This window comes from Leptidea sinapis, chromosome 42 (genome assembly GCF_905404315.1).
Source record: "Leptidea sinapis chromosome 42, ilLepSina1.1, whole genome shotgun sequence".
Classification (NCBI taxonomy): domain Eukaryota; kingdom Metazoa; phylum Arthropoda; class Insecta; order Lepidoptera; family Pieridae; genus Leptidea; species Leptidea sinapis.
Window position 1 is genome coordinate 8,020,075 of NC_066306.1, and position 7,792 is coordinate 8,027,866.

General features: G+C 35.3%; 1 long non-coding RNA gene across 1 annotated transcript; it reads left to right on the forward strand.

Moving 5' to 3' along the window:
* The first annotated feature begins 1,365 nt into the window (after positions 1-1,365).
* On the forward strand, positions 1,366-3,314 carry LOC126976940 (uncharacterized). The gene is made up of 3 exons (XR_007732045.1): positions 1,366-1,418; positions 2,329-2,515; positions 3,172-3,314. It is a non-coding gene; the product is annotated as an uncharacterized LOC126976940 (long non-coding RNA).
* Positions 3,315-7,792: the final 4,478 nt, after the last annotated feature.

The window sequence follows — 7,792 nt, forward strand, 5'->3', positions numbered from 1 at the left end:
GCATTATTATATTGACATACATATTTTAAGAATAGCGATTAGAAGAAATCGTCTATTTATCAATTATTTTTGGCTTCCTTCCTTTATAAATTAAATATAGATTGTGCGGATGTAAAGATAGATTGTGCGGCAGCCATATTGGATATATAATTATTATCTGTTTACTACTTTAATTACTCATTTTTATTGGAACACACGAAATTTACATATAACTTAATAATTAATAACGCTATTTATATAAATAATAATAAAATAAAACTTAAATAATCTAACAAAATTAATTAATTACAAATAGAAAATATCATTAAGATCGCTATCGGCAGGTAAGGTGCCCATGAAGCTGGCAACGTTACCTCTTTGTATAGCCAAACTTATCCTTTGACAGAGACACGTACCAGATCTTGGGTCACCTGTTAAATCGGTTAGACGCCTGGATAGCTCTTTTACAAGTTTTTGTGCCGATGAACCCCAAGGACCCATCGTCTGCACCCCAAAGGGAACAAATATGTATCCATCACCGAGTGATGCATATTTCCTCCGCTTTAGGTTTTCGGCAGATTCCGCCGCTGCACCTCCCGCTCTAGATGAATGTTCAATATGAGAGGGGGCTAGCGTGTCCACACAAGTCGCATCCCACACCAGTGGCTTTCCACGACTCCAAGGAATCAACGTCATGCCATCAGGCCTCTTACCATCGTCACGAGAAATTCCATTCGGCTCTAGGATAGCCGGCACGTTGACGGTAGTAAAGGCCCGACGCAAGACGTCGTTTAAGGCGGCATGGCGTGAGAGTCGGCCCGCACTGCGGCGGCAAGATAAGCCATGGTGACCAAGGATTGGATTTTGATATAGGCTATGAATTTGAAATCATTTTCAAAAATTTACTCAAACTCGTTCTCTGCACTCCCGAGAATCTTATAGAAACGACATTCATATTGTTACTAATTACAATTACAATGATTATAGTAGCAAATTTAATGGAAATAATAATAATATGTGTAAGTATTTTAAGGGGCGGTTATCTCATTTTTCACAAGACATCCCAAATTCCCTGTTGACTATTCCAAAATTATTCTATTTCCTTTAATGGATTTATTATCGCACTGTGGCAAATTTCGGGATAGTAAAGACTACATAAAACTACTTAAAACTAGAATGAAAAATCCTATGACGGTCGGTTAATAAGTTAAACAAACAAACCAACGAACTTATATTATAATGTTAGTAAGATTTGATTACAAAAAGCGATGAGATAAAAATATCTTTAAATTAAATGTTAACAGTAAAGAATGAAAAGTTTTTTATAAACATCAAAACCATTATAATTAGCGTTCCTTCATATAAAATGCATGAAAACTCTCGGTGGTCAGTAATAATATAGGATCTGTGAGAGTAAGCTGAGCTAATTTTCAAAAATGGTAAATATATATTTGAAGTTTAAATTAATTTTGAGATATGTCTTAGCTCTTACTAATTACTCACCCCATTAGATATATTTGGACGTTACCGTCATTCAAAGGAATGTTTTTGGGTGGGAATGGGTGTTTTGAGCGGTGTTCCGTAAAATTATTATTTTTGGATTGTAAGAAACATGTTATTTTTTTAATTTTTGATTTTAAGAACTTGGTAAATCATTTATGTGTAGACAACCTTCAATTAGTCCTCATTTTTCAATGTGTTGTTTATCTACAGAAATGAATGCTAAATTTAAACGTTATAAGTGGAGAGACTTTGTTCTGCATATAATTTTTAAATTTATGACAATTAAACTTTGTGTACATGTCACCGCAGTTCAAAATTGAACTAAATGCGATGGCTCCTGGGAATGTTGCTGACGTGCATGACACAATAATATGATGCTTGCCAGGTCATATCCACCGTACTAAGGCATAGCCATTATTTCTTGGATAGTAACTTACTATTTATATACTAATATTGAAGAGCATTGAGTGATAGATGATAATACAAATGATTTGAGTTTTCTTTAGTGTTAATTCCGTCAATATTCGTGGTCTCGTGCCAGATTTTGGCGAGACAACACGTCCTGAGGATACCTCGTGTAGAGGCGAAACACGTGTCCAATTATTTAAAGACAAAATATTGACGGAATTAACACTAAAGAAAACTCAAATCATTTGTTTAATTATGGATTTCCGCAAAGTAACGCCTGCTTCATTTTTTTTTTTTTTGATAGATGATAGCTCAGCTCATGCTATATAGAGTCACTTTATTTATGATAGTGATAATCGGGTCCCTCGAAAAAATAAGAATGTAGTTTCTACGAAGATCTAATTCAATATTTATTTCAAAAACCCTTTTTAATTTCAGTTTACAATGAACAAAGTTGTATTGCTTCTTGTTCTATTTGAAGCATGTTTTGGAATCGAATATTACAACACACCAAACGATAAAATCGATATGGACGCATTGCTTAAGGATAAGGCTAGGTTTGACGTCGTAACCGAATGTTTTTTGGATATAGGACCGTGCGATGAATTAATACAGATTTTCAAAGGTACGAAAATATATTTTAAGACTGTTTGTTCATTCTATTCTTAAACAATAAACATATTTTAAGAAAAAAGGTGTATGACGAGAAAGACGTTCGCCTAGAGTTAGCGTAACCCGCCTTGCCCATCAAAATGCAGTGCTGCTTAGATTTTTTTAATGGAAGAGACTTACACACGAGCGTTCACCTGGTGTTAAGTGATCACCGCACATCACATTCTCTTGAAATACCAGAGGAATCACAGGAGCGTTCCTGGCCTTTTAGGAATCTGTCGTATCGTCCTGGGAAACCGCACTAGGAAGCTCATTCCACAGTTTGGTTGTACGTTAAAGAAAGTTTCTTGAAAACCGCACTGTGGAGGAACACCATAATATATCCAGATCATTGGTATCCTAATTTGTGGCGTGTCGAAGGTGGAATTCGACGGTAGGAATCGGACGGTCAAACAGCTCTTCGAAACACTTCACTGAACATATTATTAGAATAAATGTTAATAATTTTTATTTTGAAAATAAACTTGTGATGATACTTAATATGGACTAATGTCATACCAGAAGAATTACAAGAAGGATGTAGGAAAGAAAAATATGTATTTTGAAAAAAAAATATGTTTTTATTTTTCAATTGTAATTAAAATAAAGAAATGGATCGTAATTTTTCAGAGATAGCACATAGTGCAGTAGAAGGAGCCTGTGATAGATGCAATTCTGAATTGAAGCATTTGGCTGTTCGTTATATCCAGGGTCTGGAAAAGAACAATCCCAAATATTACGCAGAGTTCCTGAAGAAGTACGACCCCAACGGTATATATATGGACAAATTTAAGGCAGCTGTTGCAGGATTTTGATTAACGGCTGATATATAACTTCTATTGTAATGATACTAATTGTAGCTTTCAATAAAGCTTTTGTTTAATCAAAATATATATTTCTTAATTCGTTTAACACTTATTATATGCATTGACATGTAGTGAGAAATGTTGGGATCCACTTTGCAAGATTCTTGAACATTTATCGTCATAGTGAGGTCACATAAGATATACTTCTAAGTTATTCAGGTGGCTTTTGACTTTTCTTTACGGCTTTTCTTTATGGTCTGGGGTTTAATTAACCAGTTAAGTTTTGCTCTGACTGACCGTCACTTGTATCGTACTCCAAAAATGACAGTGAAAAATTCTAATGTCAGATGTCCTCCACAATATATCCAGATCAGAGTAAATAATTGACCTTACCATTATAATATGTTTGACTGACTCAGTAGAGTGTGATAACACACTAAATCTGGGTTGATAAGCGTCCCGTCGCGTAATATTAGGATTGTAATGACTCCAACAATGTTCATTATGTACGTTAAAATCACCAAGCAACGTGCAGATTCATCTGTAAATAAATAAATAAGCTTTCTTATTTTATTTTTAATTTACTATTATTCTTATTTGTGCTATTATTAATAATAACTTGTTATTGTATAATGCATAATTTTACCAAAAGCAGCACAGGATATGCTTTAATTACACGAACCAGATTTGAAATTTAAGTATATAAAAGGTAGCGATATACTAAAAATCCTATGGGGCTATTCGACTAATATTATAAAAAACATACTTGACATTATAGCACCTGAATTAGCAATAATATTCAACGAATGCATTGATGAGGGTGAGTTAACCCTGAACTCATGAAATACAGCAAAGTTATACCTTTCTTTAAATCGGGCAGTTCTTTTGAACCTGCTTATTTCAGGCATATTTCAGTGCTACCTGTTTTTAGTAAAATTTTTGAAAAACCTTTCCTTCAGCAGCTATTGATGCATTTTTGTAAATTATTGAACAAAAATCAATTTGGTTTCACTAGGGGTTTATCAACAATTAATGCGGGTACTAGACTCATTGAACACATCTTTGACGTCTGAGAAGAATCACATGATGCATTGGGCGTTTTTGTGATTTGTCCAACGCATTTGACTGCGTCCAATATGAAACTTTACTCCTAAAACTATAGCATTATGGAGTAAACAATACAGTCCTAAATCTGTTGTATTCATATTTAAAAGATAGAGTTCAGATAGTCGATGTAAATGGCAAACGGTCTTCGGGTAAGTAGGAGTAGGTGTTCCGCAGGGTTCTATTCTCAGTCCTTTCTTGTTTCTTGTATATATTAACGATTTAACCTTTGTGGTAGATGATAACCATGAGATTGTATTGTTGGTGATGATACTTCACTTATTGTTAAAGTGAAGCGACGTGCGTGAAGACGAGGTAAGCACTGCACTCTCAAAAAGTGCATTGTTTTGAGACAAATAATCTGCACTTAGAGAGTAAAAAAACAAAGTGTTTACGGTTTATTACACCTAACACAGCGGAGGTACAAGCGAATGTACTTATAAATGACCAGAGATTTGAACTTGTGGATACTACGGTCTTCTTGGGTATCACGTTAGATAAAAAGCTTCAGTCCACATATTGCCCAACTAGCAGATAGACTCAGCTCTGCGGCAAACGCCGTTAGAAAGAGTACACGAATGTTACCGCTAGATAAGTGTACTTCAGTTATTTTCACAGCATCATGATGTACGCTATTTTACTGTGGCGTCATACTGCTGACATTGATATAGTGTTTGCTCTGCAAAAGAGAGCTGTTCGTGCTATTTATCAGTTCTATATCTAAGTCTCTCAAAGAAAAATTTAAAGAAATAAATATTATGACTGTTCATTATGACACATTTATAGAAATAATATATACGTTTAAAAAAATCGTCATCTTTTTGCTCTTAATGGCGATTTTCATTATAATAACACTAGAAATAAGGGTGTGCATGTAGCTTATTCTAGTAGGCTTCAAAAAATACATATAAGCTTTAAGAGTAAATGTGTACTATACTTTTATAATAAAGTCCCAGCCACTGTTCAGGCCACAGAACAGCTAAAGTTCAGGCATTATCTATAAATAAATTAAAATGTTTTATTAAAAAATCGCTCTGTTGTAAGTCCTACTACTCCACAGCTGAAAATCTTAGTGATCCGACAGCTTGGGACTAGATTATGATTATTTTATAGAAATAGCAATGACAGTAAAACATTGTAAATATTTCATTAAAAAGTGCGCAAAAAAAAAGAATGCTGGGAGTTTCTTGTTTGCTGCTTCTTCTGTCACAGAGCGCCATTTGTTACCGAAACGGTAGTAGTATCTAGTATATTAGAAATAACATCAAAAAGAGTTCTAAAGGAATCAAATTTGAGGAAATTAATGCTTTTTTATGCCTTTTTAATGTCACATATTATGTAATACGTAAACCTATCGGTCCTGTAACCTGAAATTAAAACATTATTATTATTATTTAAATCTATTTCTGACACCAAGTGTCAGGAATAGATTTAATTGTTTAATTGTTATTCTTGAACAAGTCGAAAGTGATAAGAATAAAAGCATCGCTGTGAAGTTAATTCCACTCAATCCACGGGGAACACCAGATTTTGTGAGTACTCGAGAATGTCTTCGTATAGCGAGATATACCAGAACGACAAGGCATGCGAAGTATGTCATTCCATCTCGTGCTGGAGCATGTATGTTACAAGTCTGTAACAGTGAAATGTCCGAAGCCCTTTATGTGATGAAAAAATAACAAACATTACAGAAATATCTACAATACTTTGAAAATTAATTAATTTCCAAATTAATAATTATATAATACACGCCTCACTCAAGGATGTGGAAGAGCTCTTTTAACGATAGATCGCGATGCTTTAATTTCGGATTCTAAATCTTTGTCGTACCCCGAGTTGAAATATCAAATTGTTCGAAATATGGATTTTTTATTTGTGTGGAATTATTATGAAGGAAGTATATTAATTATTATCTGATTAATTAACAACTTGAACTAGTTCAACTTTATGGGAAACCATGATTACGAGTTTGCTATCTTTAATAACCTCTGTACATGTATGGTGTAAAAGGTGTTTCTTTCATGGCCCCCTTTTAAATGAAGTCAAAATGTAAAAATAAACTAAGTAAATTATTAGTAAAAAAATGTTTTACATAAAATCAAACGACTTCAAAAACACTATTCCAAAACAATATATATAATATGCACTAAAAATTATGAAAATAATTGCGTATTTTTATACAATCTCATTCTAGTAACGATTATTGTTATTTTTGGAATTGGTGTCCTCCCACCGCGGCCCCGCTCTCGCCTCTAGACTCCTCACGTCGTGCGTGCCACTCAAGCACATCTCAAAGATTGTATCGAAGAGCAAGTTGTTGATGGATAATCCTGGCTACTTGGTTGTGTCTATGCAAATACTCTCCATTGGCAAGACGAGAACAACCGGAAATAATTCCCTCTTCGCACGACACGCCACAAGTTAGGATATCATCCCGGGTGTTTCCGGGACGATACGACATGGGTACCTTCAAAAAAAGCGCGTACACCTTCTTTAAAGGCCGGCAACGCTCTTGTGATTCCTCTGGTGTTGCAAGAGAATGTGGGCGGCGGTGATCACTTAACACCAGGTGACCCGTACGCTCGTTCGTCCTCCTATTCATAAAAAATAATAATAATAATGTCTGATAGACTCACCAGGATGATGGCACGCCCAACATATTATGTCTACTGTGCCATCCTTCATGATGTATTTCCGATAGTTAATCGTCTTGATAACTTCATCAGAAGAGGTCACCAAATCGTAGCCAGGTCACAGACGGAATCGTGTCTACATCAGGTCCGTAGAGAGCCCGGTAAAACCGTCCTTGAAGCTCTTTTCCCCTCCATACATTCATGCGATCTTGAGTACTGAGTATCACCGGTTTTCGCCAATTCTCTTTGGATAAAGAGAGCGGAGTAAGTCCTTTGTCTACTGCCACAATTTCTCGATGCACTGCCCTTTCTTTACGTAGGAAATATTCCCTGAGATTATACAGCTCACTATTATGCAGGTTTTTGGCACTTAGAAACCCGCGGCCTCCACATTTCCGTGGGATGTATAATCTCATCAAAGATGATCGTGTATGGTGCATCCGGTATGTCGTCAGTAGTTTACGGACCGTTCTATCTAGGGCGTCAAGCTCGATCTGAGTCCACTTCAGAATGCCGAAAGTGTATATTAACAGGGGTATTACCCAGCTGTTGAAAGCACGTACCTTGTTTCCACCAGACAGGAGACTTTTTAAAACTTTAGTTAGTCGGTTAAAGAAACGTACCGTCACCAACTGTTTAATGTCCCTATTTAAAAATCCGATGCATTCTGATATACAAGGTATTTGTAGGTTTCAGTTGCACTAAGTG